Source organism: Hesperophylax consimilis, chromosome 16 (genome assembly GCF_061612785.1).
Source record: "Hesperophylax consimilis isolate HC1 chromosome 16, BYU_Hcon_1.0, whole genome shotgun sequence".
Classification (NCBI taxonomy): Eukaryota; Metazoa; Arthropoda; class Insecta; order Trichoptera; family Limnephilidae; genus Hesperophylax; species Hesperophylax consimilis.
This window is the reverse complement of record NC_142851.1, coordinates 854,667-870,202: the sequence shown is the minus strand read 5'-3', so window position 1 is coordinate 870,202 and position 15,536 is coordinate 854,667. Positions and strand designations below refer to the sequence as shown.

Genomic DNA, 15,536 nt, shown 5'->3' with positions numbered 1-15,536 from the left:
ACTATTGTAATCAAAGCCTCCTAGGGGGATTATCTCTAAAGAACCGAATGTTGAACGGATTCAATTTGACGAATATGAACAGCATTAAAAGGAGATCAAACAACACAAGCATATTCCAAGATGGGGACGAGCAAGGAGCACTTTAAACGTCTAATGTTTGTACGTCTAACTGTTAGATCTATTGCAAATCACATCCACTGGTGGCTTCCATCCTCGTGTAAACGATGTTTTCACGATATCCCGATCTTGTGAAGTCTCAAAAAGTGAAATATTTATTTACTATAAGAAAATGGAATACAGATTGACATGATTTGAGATTTTCACCACAAAAAGTAGCTATTACTTTTCAGTATCACAATTGTGCACAATTCTATATAATATTTGAACATCATCATTGTGCATAATATTTTAATATAACCACTGTGCACTATTCTATATAATATTTGAACATCACCACTGTGGACAATTCAATAAAATATTTGAACATCATCATTGTGCACAATTCTATATAATATTTGAACATCAGCATTGTGCAAAATTCTATATAATATTTGAACATCATCATTGTGCACAATTCCATATAATATTTGAATAAAACCACTGTGCACTATTCTATATAATATTTGAACATCACCACTGTGGACAATTCTATATAATATTTGAATATCACCATTGTGCACAATTCTATATAATATTTGAACATCACCATTGTGCAAAATTCTGTATAATATTTGAACATCATCATTGTGCACAATTCCATATAATATTTGAATAAAACCACTGTGCACTATTCTATATAATATTTGAACATCACCACTGTGGACAATTCTATATAATATTTGAATATAACCACTGTGCACTATTCTATATAATATTTGAACATCACCACTGTGGACAATTCTATATAATATTTGAATATCACCATTGTGCACAATTATATATAATATTTTTGGTTTAGTAAAATATTCTTATGTTTGCTTCAATGTCTGAAGAAAGTTTTTATTGTCATTTGCGAAAACATTTTTTTTTTAGTTCAGATAGCATAAAAAACGATGTATTGGTTATTTATGCTATCTGTGAATGTTAAATAGTAATAGATTGCAATGTTTGTAAGTATTTGTATTATAAACTGCGATTGAAATATTATATTCAAGTACGAGCAAGAAAGCACGAGACTTGACTTTATAGCATTAACATTTCACACAACTAGAATTGCAGACATTAAACTTTTAACACTTTTACGCCCACGTGACGTTTTTATACTGTAAGCTGTATTTACGACCGTTAATAAAAATACAACAGTGTATAAAAATTTAAACAACCCTTTCGCTGCGGACATAAACCTCCGTAGTGCCGGAATCGTAAATTCGTGGAATACATATACATCGGTGGAAGAGTTAGAAATTACAGCTCATTTCTTTAATGTATCTATACTTACCATACCAACAGACTCAACCCAGTTCTATTATGTAGAGCAGATCGCCGAAATGTGACGGGGCGGGGCCAGGGGGAAGGCGAAGCAATCTATTCATCCCTTTGACACCAGTATCCGTGGGCCTATTTCATTGCCAAATGCCATATCACATTTGCCAGCCTTATCTGTGAAATAGGATCCATCCTCCGTCACCAAAAGGTAACGATATTTTGGCCCGACTCAGGATTTTTCCCGCTATAAAACACTGTAGAGGGGCTCTCAAATTTTCATGTCTTCAACCCGCAGAGAACCCACCCCCCAATCACCCAACCGAACACAAGTCACCAACCCTCAACTCGATTGGAAAGCTCCTTAACCCAACTTTTCAGTATTTATCACGCACCATTAAACCTGAAATTATAAACTCCCTTCACTTTAAAACACCCGCCGGTCGACAGCATTACTGAGCACATCCAGAGAATAAACATTATTTCATATTTTAAAGATAATTCACCTACGTAAAAGTAACGAATAAACTTTAACCTTCCGCGAAAATGAGATTTAATATTATTGGATGGCGTATAAAATGTGTACTAACATAAAATATAAACAGCGTTTAAAACTTCGGCAGTCCTCCGAAGTGCTCCGTAAATACATATTACAGGAATTAGGGAAGGCACATCTCTCGACTCCGACTGCTCCCGGTCCTCACAAGTACTTCACTGTGGAATAATAGGAATAATTATTAATATACGAAATATGAAACTCTTATCTGCCGTGAGTCACGTGGGCTGTACCTGCAGAGTCATTTCTGTGGCAATTATTCGTTGCAGCAAACCTTTCCTTTTGAACAAAAACACTGATGCGTAAATATAGTCACTGAGATAAGTAAAACGAAAAAGTGGAAAGGGATCTCCAGGTTGATTTTATATAGTTTTATTTTAGTTTAGAAGAAACAAACCATAAAATACAATATATAATTTTTTATTGGAATAACTACTTTTTTAACTTTTTAATGTTTATATTCATCAATGGAATATATCATTGAATAAGAAGTTAATACCAATAAATCTAAATGAAAAAAAGTAAATATTCTCAACTCGGAATCGAATTAGTGCGAAGATAATATTGTTAATTCTGATTCTGATCGACAAATATGACGTAATAATTAGGTCCTGATGTTAGTATTTACTTCTTCTTCAGTGATACAAATATATTCATTTATACATATGTAGGTACATAATATAAGGTTAATTAAGGTTCAACCAAAAAATGTTTCTTTTGCTAAAGTTGCTTAAATTATAATAGACGACATTATTATGTCATAAAACTAATAAGGAGGTTACGGAGGGGTAAGTCATATAGGATAAGGATAGGAGATTCTCCGAATAGGGAGTGTCGCTTTCCAAAGAGAGAAAAAATGCCTTAATTTTAAATGCATGAGATCTCAAAAATTGCGTTTTCTTTGTATCTATTCGAACACCTCAAATAATTGAAATTGGTGTTCATTAGCTTTCTAAAAAGGCCTGCTGTTTTAAAAAATGGAATAATTGGTAACTATTTTGTAGCAAACTTACTTTTTATTGCTTAAGTATGGTAAAAATAAAAGAAAAAAAATAAATATTCGAGATCTTTATGTTAAAAATGTGAACGGGAAATAACACGTTTCCTGGATAAAATCGAGATATTAAATTACAACGTAAACCAATATTTTTTAACATAAAATGGTTGTGCGGAACTCTTTCGTACGCAATTGTGCGGGGGGTTGCGGTAATGCGGATGCGATATAGACTAAGACAAATAAAAACGAATTGAATTGCCTTAGTGTTTTGCAAGAGGAAAATGAGTAGGAAAGGCCAAAAGACTTACCCCGGTCTCGTTCTCCTTAAGCCGCTGGTTCTGCTCTCTTATCAGTTTGCATACAATTAACATTAACACTTAACACAAAACAAAACAAGACAGTGAAATTCACTGCGGCGGGTAAAAACGTTTCACTGGACGATGTGTGCTCCAAAATAGTCACGGCCGAGTTCAACATATGCGGGTTTCAATATGACACGAAATGTTCGCGGGTAAGATGCAACGATAACAACTGATAACAATACTCCTTGTCTCTGGGCCCGGATCAAGGAAAGGGGACAAGGGGCAAAGGGGGGAGAAGGGTACACATTTAAGGCTATTCAATTTTAAACTTCACGCGCAACTATCCCCCCCGCCTTGAAAGGGTGCGAAATCACCCCTTTTAAAACCGCATTGTCATGGCATTTATCATATAAACAAATTAACATAACCTACAGTTATCCTAAATTTCCTAACCTACATTGACTAAACCTAATGCTACTAGACTACTATTGAGTTGGCAAAGGGTATAGCCGTATTACTGGGCGAATGTAAGATCCCAGCACTGTTCTGACACGAGCAACACGAATTACTCCATCTTTTGCGGGGAAAACTTCATCAATAATAGCTAACGGCCAATGTAATGGTGGGGCGTTTTCAGTTCCCACTATTACTACTAAGCCGACCTTTACTGGATTAGTAGGAGTATTCTATTTTGGACGTACTTGCAAAGTATGCAAGTAATCTAATCTCCATCGCTTCCAGAATGATTGAATTAATTTATCGAGTAAATCATGACGCGATAGAAGGTTTAAATTATCCTTCTGGATTTCCATGGCGGGCAGGTTTTTTAAGGGAGTTGTCGTCAAGAAGTGAGCTGGCGTTAACGCAAGGGGCTCGGAGGGGTCTGAAGAGAGCGTTCTACACAATGGCCTCGTATTCAGAATGGTTTCTACTTGTGCAAGTACTGTAGTTGCCTCTTCAAACGATAGAATCTGATCTCCTATTACCCGAAAAAGATGAGTCTTCATACTTTTAATATTGGATTCCCAATTTCCTCCAAAGTGGGGTGCTATTGGCGCATTCAAATGCCAGCTTATTCTATTATTGGCCAAAATACTTGCGAATTCTTCACCAAAATGTGAAGATGACGAAAATGCGTGCAATTCATTCAATTTTCTCTTGGCTCCTACAAAGTTAGTTCCGTTGTCTGAGTATAAATTTGACACAGGACCACGCCTAGAAAGAAATCGTTTGAATGCGTTCAGAAAACATTCGGTGCTCAAACTTGATGCCAATTCAAGGTGTATAGCTCTTGTTGTCAAACACACAAATAAACAAATATACGCCTTTTGAGAACGAATTCCACGTCCGCGTGATACGGTTACCCTTAAAGGCCCGGCAAAGTCTATACCCACATGCGTAAATGGTTTTATAGACTGAATGACACGACAATCTCTATGATCCGCCATTAAAGGTGCAATTGTTTTAGGGCGTAGCCGAAAACACGAATTGCATTTATGTACTCGATTTCGAATTAAACTACGGGCTGACAGTATCCAATATTTTTGCCTCAAAATAGACATTAATAATGCGGGACCCGAGTGACAATGAATTTTATGATAATGATCAACCAACAAATTTAAAACGTGATCCTTTCGCGGGAGAACTATGGGGTGCTTTTGATCATAATTTAAATCCGAATTAACTAAACGACCTCCCAACCTTATGATTCCGTCATTCAAGAACGGTCTCAAACGTTGAAATACGGGTTTACACGTCTTTCCTTGTTGTAGATTTATCAATTCCCCGGGAAAGTACGCTCGTTGTATTTCGCGCAATATTTTAAGCTCAACGAACTCTAAATCTGACCCACTTATATATTTTCGATATGGCAACACCTTAAGAAAACGAAATACGTAAACCAAACATCGTAATAATTTATTCCACGAGGAAAAGCGCTTTGACAGGGTAAGAATATCATATTCTTCTAAACCAGAAGTCATTACTAACGAAATAGACTTCTGTTCGGGTAGTTCTGTCACCATAGTAACATCAAATGTGGTAATGGGCCACCGATCAGGCCTAAATTTCATCCACGGTGGGCCATGAAACCATAGCGGGTGATCTAAAATTTGATTGGGGGTAAGCCCTCGTGACAGACAATCAGCGGGATTATCTGTGCCTGCTATATGATTAAAACAGGTAGCCGATAATTCAGATTGAATTTTAGCAACTCTATTAGCCACGAATGTCCCCCAACGGTGCGGAGAAGACTGAATCCAACAAAGTGCTACAGTGGAATCAGTAAATGCGTATATATTTTCAATTTTCAAGCGTTTTTCTAAGGTTTCTACTACGTTATGCATTAATTTTGCAAGTATTAATGCAGCGCAAAGTTCTAATCGTGCGAGAGAAACAATTTTCACAGGAGAAACCTTCGATTTTGCACAAGCAACATGTACTGAAATTGCTTCATGATTTTGGACATGGAAATACACTATACCTCCATATGCCTTTTCGCTGGCATCTGCGAAACCAACAATGGTTACGATGCTACTGGACGTGATGCCAGTATGACGCGGAATTTGTATTCTATTCAGTGAGGAAAGTTCCTCACAGAATTGCGTCCATATCCTTACAATATCGTCGGGAGGCTCATCATCCCAATCGCATTTGTGTAGCCATAATTGTTTAATTAAAAGCTTGGCATATAAAAAGACAGGCGCGATGAAGCCCATAATATCCCATATTTTTGCGACACAAGACAATATATTTCGTTTTGTACAACCTGTTTTAGGTGTAGAAGTGACGAACGAGAATAAATCGGAATTTGGTGACCAGTATAAGCCCAATATTTTATGCATGCTTACTTCATCAAATTCCTTTATCGCTGATAAGCGATGCGAATCTGGAATAGATTCCAGAACATTTTGCGAATTGCTGGTCCACTTGACAAGGTCAAATTGGCCAGTCTTCAATAATGCGATTAACTGAGAGGACGTTTCCTTTGCACCCTCTTCAGTTTCCATACTATATACAAAATCATCCATATATAAAAATTCTTCAATAATTTTCTTAGCCTCAGGAAAAGCTTCTCCCTCATCGGAGGCCAATTGCCTGATAGTGCGTAAAGCTTGAAATGGGCTGGATGTAAGACCAAAACAAACGCGGTTAAACTCATAAGTTTTAATATCTTCGCTGGGCGAGAAGCGATACAAGATTCGTTGATATCTCCGATCACTATCTTTCACTCCTATACACAAAAACATTTTGCGTATATCAGCTGAAAGAGCTATTGGGAATACACGAAAATTCATAATTATATTAAATAAATTTCCCTGTAAATTTTCCCCACTATATAAAATATTATTCAATGACACGGAAGTGCTTGTTTTTGCGCTAGCGTCCAGGACTATTCTCAAACTGGTCGTGATTTTATCCTCTCGTACAACTCCATGGTGCGGAATTATGTATGAAGGCATCTCATTTCCTACATTTGAAGTGCTGAGAGTCAAATAATCCTTCTCTAAATATTCATTGATAATATTATTATAAGCTTCTCTTAATTTTGGAGAGGCTTCCAATTTACGTTCAAGGCATAAAAAACGTTTCTTTGCCATTGCAAATGAATCCCCAAGGGTTGAAACATCCCCTTTAAATGGCAAAGTTACTATATATCTTCCATTTTCAGGATCTCTTGTGGTTGTTCTTTGATATATTTCCTCACATTCACGATCTTCAGGACTTTTAATAGACGGTACGTTTACCTCTTCTAATTCCCAAAATCTTTTGAGACAAATATCATCTGGTTCTTCTAGCATGGCACAACAAGATACGCTAACATTATCCTCAACCCGAGTTGGTGCTGATCCCAAAATAACGTATCCTAGAACTGTTTCTAAAGCATGCAGATTATACCTCTGAAAAGGGTCTTGAACCCTTTTTGACAACAGGAGATGCGGGAAGAGCTGGGCTCCTAGCAACATGTCAATTTCTCCTGGTTCTCCATATGACTCATCCGCCAACGGTAAGTCATTCAAATATGACAATGAAGGTACATCAACTTTGGCGGTAGGTAAGCGCTCTGTAACTTTATTCACAATCAATGAAGTAATGTTATAATTTATTGATCGATTGAAACGAGAGTAAATTTCGGTCTGTATGGAGCCTGTAATGGGCTTAGACGATCCTCCAATACCCTTAACGGTGGAACAAGACGGGCGTTGATATTCAAAAAATCCTAATTTTCTACAACAATCCCGAGTAATAAAATTGCTCTGAGATGCGCTGTCCAATAAACACCTAACGAGATGTTCATTTCCCTGTGCGTCTATTATTCCCACTCGTGCGGTAGCCAGCATACAGTACAATGAGTCTTTAGACTATGAGATCGAACAGTTGAAAAAGTACACAAAGCTACATCAGAATTGGAGCAGCCCGGTTTTGGATCATTCGATTGATCAGCTTTCTGGTTTTCAATTCTTTGGGCATTTTGAGAGTCTGACTGCCCCTTGTGTGATGCACCCTGTTCTTCAAAATGTAACATTGTATGATGAAACTTGTCATTACACTTATGACAATTTTGATTTGAATTGCAAGCCCTAGCCTTATGTCTATCACTAAGGCATCTAAAACAGAATCCCTTTCTTTTGATAAAATTGAACCGTTCCCTTACAGTCAATTTTTTAAATTCTGAACATTTAAACAAATTTCCATGCGATAAATTATTGCAAAGTAAACATTTAATAGGCTGACGATTTTCCTCACTACCAGCGCTCATATAGGCATGCGTCGATTTTTGTGACCGTTTTGACGTTTCACTTTTATTTTCCACCGATTTTCTTGAAGAACCGGTTCTTTGCAAGATCTTAACTTGTTCCCGAACAAATTTCACCAAGTCTTCAAACGAGGGGAATTCATTTTCCCTATTGTATGTTTCGAATCCTTTCACCGAGTCCATATCAAGTTTTTTCAATGCAATGTGTAAGAAAATAAAGTCACACAAATTATCTAAATTTACATTTTTAACGGCTGCCACAGCTGACGCAAAATGATCAATGAAGGATTCCAGATTATTAATATTTGCAACAGCAAAGGATTTAAAATCCAAAATTTGATCGATGTATGCAGAAGATATTACTCTTTTGTCGTTATATTTATCGATCAACGAGTTAAAAATAATTTCGTAATTTTCCGGCGATAAAATGATCCCGGCGAACGTTGATTTAACACGGTTACTAATTTTTCCCAACAAATAATATAACTTTTCTGAATTCGAAAGTGTATCGTTATTGTGTACGGTGTTAATAAAACTTGAATAAAATATGGGCCAATTTTTTATTTCCCCATCGAAATATGCCAATTCAATCGGTGGGAGTTTTACACTACATTTTTTCTGTTTACTAACCACCCGCGAAGTGTTTTCCCGATTTAATGATATTTTTCTTTTGATATGTCCGTACATATCGTCGAACTTGAACCATCTTTCAAAATCAGGTTCAAAGTTTGAATCGATTTCCAAATTTAATATATTTATTTGTTGAGATATGTCCTCATACTTACTTCTAGTCAAGTCTAGAGTTTCAACTAACGAAAGAAACTCCTCTAGAATACTCAAGTCGGAAATTTTATTTGATAGTTCAAATAACTTAGTAAGACGTGCATCTAACGCATCTCGCTGAGCCGTCAGTAGTTTCAACTTTTTTTCTTTAGTAGCCATTATGTATTTAGCAATAAATAATTAACCCAAATAATTAATTATAATTTAAATAACGCTATAATTTAATTAACGCTAGCGTAATTGATTAAAGTAAACAATTTTTCTGATAAGTGTTTCCAAATTAAACTCAATAACAACTGAATTATTATTATTATTGTTTACCAACTATTATTAGCGGTCGTTAATACATACCTACGTACTTAACGCTAGCGAAGTATGTACTCGTATTATTAGAATTCAGTATTGAATACAAGTACCTACTTACACAATACGATTCCTTGCGTTAAACCAGGTACCTACATACACGATTAAATTATTGTCAACCTATAATTTGCCACGAGGAATTAAATGTAATTCGTTTTTAATATAACTATTTGACGGACTAAATTTTAACCCATTTATAATGCAAATGCCATGATTTTGGTACAAATAATGATTATAGATTGCAATTGCGAACGAAAGTAATACAATATAACCCGGTTCGAAATTGGACCAATTTGATGGTTGTGCGGAACTCTTTCGTACGCAATTGTGCGGGGGGTTGCGGTAATGCGGATGCGATATAGACTAAGACAAATAAAAACGAATTGAATTGCCTTAGTGTTTTGCAAGAGGAAAATGAGTAGGAAAGGCCAAAAGACTTACCCCGGTCTCGTTCTCCTTAAGCCGCTGGTTCTGCTCTCTTATCAGTTTGCATACAATTAACATTAACACTTAACACAAAACAAAACAAGACAGTGAAATTCACTGCGGCGGGTAAAAACGTTTCACTGGACGATGTGTGCTCCAAAATAGTCACGGCCGAGTTCAACATATGCGGGTTTCAATATGACACGAAATGTTCGCGGGTAAGATGCAACGATAACAACTGATAACAATACTCCTTGTCTCTGGGCCCGGATCAAGGAAAGGGGACAAGGGGCAAAGGGGGGAGAAGGGTACACATTTAAGGCTATTCAATTTTAAACTTCACGCGCAACTATAAAACAAAAAATAAAAAATACGGTAGCACGAAAGTGAATATTAACAACAATTACTAAAAACGTTGCTTAGAAGTTAAATTTGGTATTATATTTATAGTATGTATCTTTGCGCAAATATAATGTTTTCGAGCATTGTAAATTGTGGCCAGTAACAAAAGATGATGCCTCTATAGTCAACACGCATATCGTTCTATTGATTGTGTGTGGCATAATTTTAACTTAACAATTATTTTTAATTTTTTTTTTTTTTTTTTATAGTGAATACCTCACAAGAGTCCCAACTGCTCCCGTCTGGAGCCAGTGAGACTATGGCATCCCCAATTTGGGGATGTTGTGAGGCTGAAGGTAAGTGGGGAAGGGAAAGGGGAAGGTGGGGAAGTACCTGGCTATTCAGATCTAGTCACTAAACACGGCTAAAGCCATTTGGAGCAACGTTTCAATTCTGAATAGTGGTCTTACACCAGGGCGATACTTGTAGTATCTTCCACTCTGGAACGTGCCGCAAATATACTGTATATAATGATATTTTCCTTGTGATTTGAACGACACAGTCAATTAAAACACAATTGAGTTTCTCTGTAAGGAAAGAAGAGGTTTATTTTGTTAATCTCACAAGATTTACATAAAGAAAAGAATTCAGTAACAAAACATTACCTGTAAGGAAAGAAACGACATTTAATGTTATTAATTGTTATGTCAATTCCTTAATCACAATTACAAATTATTGAAATTATTCCCATCAATCTGCTTTGTCACAACCCATAGATTATTTTTACTATGTCTTAAACCATAGATTACGAAATATTGATTCGACTGTGTAGGTACTGTGGCGCACATCCAGCCAGTGACAGTCCACGACACACAGCCAAAATTACGAGACAAGCTCGGCATTAAAGAAAATTATACTTTTCTTTACATCTCCCCCCCAGGGAAGACAATAAACCCCAACCTATTAAGTATCCTCTTTTTGGTTCATTAATGCAGGTACTGGAGTTAACTTTGAGATGTGGAAAAAATTTGATTCTGATTTTTGTCGACCAGTGTTTATCTCGTAAATTGAGTTTGATAATTTTTCTATAATTTTGTAGGGTCCGATTCTCAATTCGTCTAGCTTCTTCCTATTAAGTTTGTTTCCATTCTCCACAAAAACAATATCACCAACGTTGAAGTTGAAGTGTCTCCTGCTTTTATCGTAAATTATCTTGTTGTAATTATGTGACTTCATAGTATTTTCCAGAGCTTTTTTTCTGTCTTGCATCAAACTGATGTCGGTCTTCTTAAGTTTTAACTCATTTGGCAAAATCGTAACATCTGTGCCGTTAAGTAGATACTGTGGCGCATATCCTGTGACAGTGTGCTCCGTTTCATTATAGTTTTTTACACAATTATGTGCTATAGTTGTCCAAGCTACTTTTGAGTCGTTTTCGTTAATTTTGCATCTAATTTTATTGACCAGTGTTTGGTTCAATCTTTCATTTAATCCATTTGAGAAAGGTGAGTTTACTGCAGTAAAAATTATTGGAATATTTTTTTCATCCAAAAATTTTTTGAATTCTCTAGAATTGAGACCCGGGTATTGGTCTGAGAGTATCATGCCGATGTCATTAGTTTCTGTGGAATTTACGAGTTTGATGAAATCATTGGAATTTTGAGTTCTTGATGTCAAAATATATGCAAACCTCGTGAAATGATCTGATAGCAGGTGCAAGTATCTCTTTGTTGACCGTGAACCCCCAAAACCGCCTATTGTATCAATGGAACATATTTCAAAAGGTTTTGTTGCGGGACCCAAGTGGGACATCAATCCATATTTGTTTTGTCCTCTTGATTTGTTCTTTAAACATACTGCACAACTTTCGCAGGTTCTCTTTATATTGTTTGTCATATTTTCTGCTGTGTACAACGAGCTTATCATTTTTTGCATTTGATTAATTCCTATGTGACCTAGGTCTGTATGAACATTTTTGATAAATAATATGCTGAATTTTTCTGATAGAATTATTTTTTCTCTTTTTTTTACTTTTTTGTAATAAACATTATTCTTCGATATCAATTTATCTCTTCTGAACTGTATCTTCTCATTTTTCACCTGATCTTTTAAGATATCTTCTAATTTTATTAAGTTGATAACTTTTAATTGCTCATCTTGGTTCTCATCTGGTTCTAAGACTGGGTTTCTGCTTAGGCAATCAGCTTCAATATTGTATTTACCTGGAGAATATTTAATTTGAAAATCATATTGTGATAGGTAGTATTTTAGATCTCCTAATTCTTCATCGGTTCTTGATTTTATATTCATATTCTCTAATGGCTTGTGATCTGAAAAGACAGTAAATTTCTTACCTATCAATAGATGTTGCCAATATTTAATACATTCTTTGATAGCTAGGCATTCCAGATATATAGCCTTCTTCCTTTTTTGAACTTCATTCAATTTCTTTGAGAAGTAAGCTACTGGTTTTTCCTCATTGTTTTCTCGTGGCTGTTTTAGGATAGCTCCCACTCCTAGTATACTAGCATCTGTATATATATGTATAGGCAAGTTCGGGTCAAATATGGTAAGTATTGGTTGAGAACATAAAATTTGTTTCATCTCATCAAATGACTCTTGGCATGCCATAGTCCAATCAAAGGTTTGACCTTTCCTCAAAAGATTATGCAATGGATCCAATTTCATTGCTAATTTTGGCACATATTTATGGTAAAAGTTTATTTTTCCCAAAAATTGTCGCACGTTTTTCTGCGTTTTTGGGGTTGGAAAGTTTCTTATTGATATCAAGTTATCTTTCAGAAGTCTAACTGAATTATTTTGTATTATGTGACCCAAATATTTAACCGAGTCAGCTGCGAACGTGCATTTTGTAAACTTTAGTCTTAAGCCTTCACTTTCAATCGCTTGAAACAGCTGTGTTAGATGTTTGACATGATCTGAGAAAGTTTTTGAAAAAACCAGGATGTCATCTATGTAATTTACTGTGAAATCTCCGAGTTTGTGTTTCCGTATTATGTTACACATTATCCTCTGAAATATTGCTGGTGCGGTTTTTAAGCCGAATGGCAAACATGACCATTGGTAATGTCCTTCTTGAGTGACGAAAGCAGTTTTGTGCCTGTCTGTGACTCGCAGAGGAATTGACCAAAATGCTGAGTTCAAGTCTAGTGTTGAGAAAAACTTACAATCTCTTGTTTTTACCATCACGTCTTCAATAAGCGGGAACGGCTGTGATTGAGGGACAACAAATTTATTTAAATCTCTGAAATCTATGCACAATCTAGATTTTTTGTTTTCATCTTTTTTATAAGCCAATGTAACTGGAGCTGCAAATGGACTATATGATTCTTCTATTATATTTTTTTCTAGTAATATTGCAATCTGTTTTTCAATCTCTTTTTTATCTTCGATTGTGCAACGATACGGTCTTTTATTGCAATATTTTTCCACTAACAAATCAATGTGTGCTTCATAATCTTTTACCTTTCCAATGTCATATTTGTCCTTTGCAAATACAGATTTATTCTTCACTATTAATTCATCAATCACTTTTTGTTGATCAAAGTCTAGATGATTTATATAAGTAATGAAGTTTTTTTTTGTAAAATTTTCATTGAAGTTTATTAAATTATTAGATTGGGTATTAGAAACTATTTCATTTATTTGTGTTGGAGCTTTCTGACTGATTTTTAAGTTTTCATGTTAAATTAAGCTAAATTTTTGTATGCAATCAAGTCCAATTAAAAAATCGTAATCAAAATTTTCTTTGTCTATTACAAAGACATCCATATTTTTTTCAATGTTAAAAATAGTTACATCCAGTGATATCATACCAATTGCCTTTTTAACGCCATTAATTGTTTTTAAGTTAGTATTGTTCGAATAACCTGTTTTTTCATTGTTTATCTTCAATAACCTTGAGTTTATCAATGACACATTAGAGCCCGAGTCATAGATTCCAAATACTTCAACATTTTTATTTAACACTAACTTTACTTTAATTAATGGCGGCACTATTAGTTTTTTTGGTTCTCACATTGCAGTTCGCATTCTAATTCTGAATTATTAATGTGCTTTATTTTCCTCTTATCATTTTCATTATTATTATTATTCTTTGTTCTGAACCAACATAAATCTTCTGAGTGATAGCGCACACCTTTATTTAATTTTTCACAAATGCTACATTTTTCTTTCAACGGCTTAGTGTCATCTTTCTTTTTCATATACTTTTTCTTCGAAACTAAATGTTCTTTTTTTTTTTTTTTTTTTTATTTAAAGAAAGCAAGACAAAAAAAATACATATTACAGTAAATAATAAAAGTCTGGTAAACCGGCAGCAATTATATCGGTTAAAGTGCCCTGATCAATTGTTTTTCTTACTTCAAGTAAAAGTCTTTCTTTTATAACCGGATATTCTAATAATGATCCTGATTGATACTTGAAAGATAAAGCATACCTGCTAGCAGTCCAACCTTTATCACCATAGGTTTGCAGAAAGTTTGATTTCCAATCTAACCACTCTGATTGTAAACTAAGCTTTATCATCATGGACGAATACCAATCTGTACATGATTTGTCCAAAAATAATCTGAAGATTTCAATTTTTTCTTCGTCCTTAGTAATGTCAAACCTTGCACATTCTGTTTCAAATACTTCCATCCAGTGACATGCACTTATATTTTTTCCATTAAATTTTTCAAGTACAAACCTGTCAGCTAACTTTTTCATGCTTTGTTTTTCGTTTTTCTGCTGATTTTCAACTAATTTTTCCAAAATTTTCACTATAGGGTCTTCTGAACTCCTGTTTTTGGCAATACACACTTGTTCTTTGGTAATTTCCTCTAGAAATTGGTCCTGAAAAATCATGTTTTTATCCGCATCCACATATGTTTGTGAAATATCTTCTGTCATTTTTATCCATACACTTCTGGTTTGGTGTCTTTTTTTTGTAATGTAGTTTTTACTGTAGCATAAGCCTTAGAGGTGTAGATAGGTATGTGGAGTGATGCTGCTTGACATTCTTCAGGAATCAGGAAAACTTTGTCATTTTGTGTAATAATTGAGGTTATGGCAATAAAATTAGACTTTCCGTCTGGTGTTGGTTTTGATTGAAATGTGAACTTCAACTTTTCCATATTGCGACAAGAAATGTCGTTTTATAATGATATTTTCCTTGTGATTTGAACGACACAGTCAATTAAAACACAATTGAGTTTCTCTGTAAGGAAAGAAGAGGTTTATTTTGTTCATCTCACAAGATTTACATAAAGAAAAGAATTCTGTAACAAAACATTGCCTGTAAGGAAAGAAACGACATTTAATGTTATTAATTGTTATGTCAATTCCTTAATCACAATTACAAATTATTGAAATTATTCCCATCAATCTGCTTTGTCACAACCCATAGATTATTTTTACTATGTCTTAAACCATAGATTACGAAATATTGATTCGACTGTGTAGGTACTGTGGCGCACATCCAGCCAGTGACAGTCCACGACACACAGCCAAAATGACGAGACAAGCTCGGCATTAAAGAAAATTATATTTTTCTTTACATGTATATTATTTTAATTAATTAATTGT

General features: G+C 34.9%; 1 pseudogene; it reads right to left on the bottom strand.

The window, feature by feature from the left end:
* Positions 1 to 13,680: 13,680 nt before the first annotated feature.
* LOC149416511 (uncharacterized) lies at positions 13,681 to 15,085 on the bottom strand (annotated as a pseudogene).
* Positions 15,086 to 15,536: the final 451 nt, after the last annotated feature.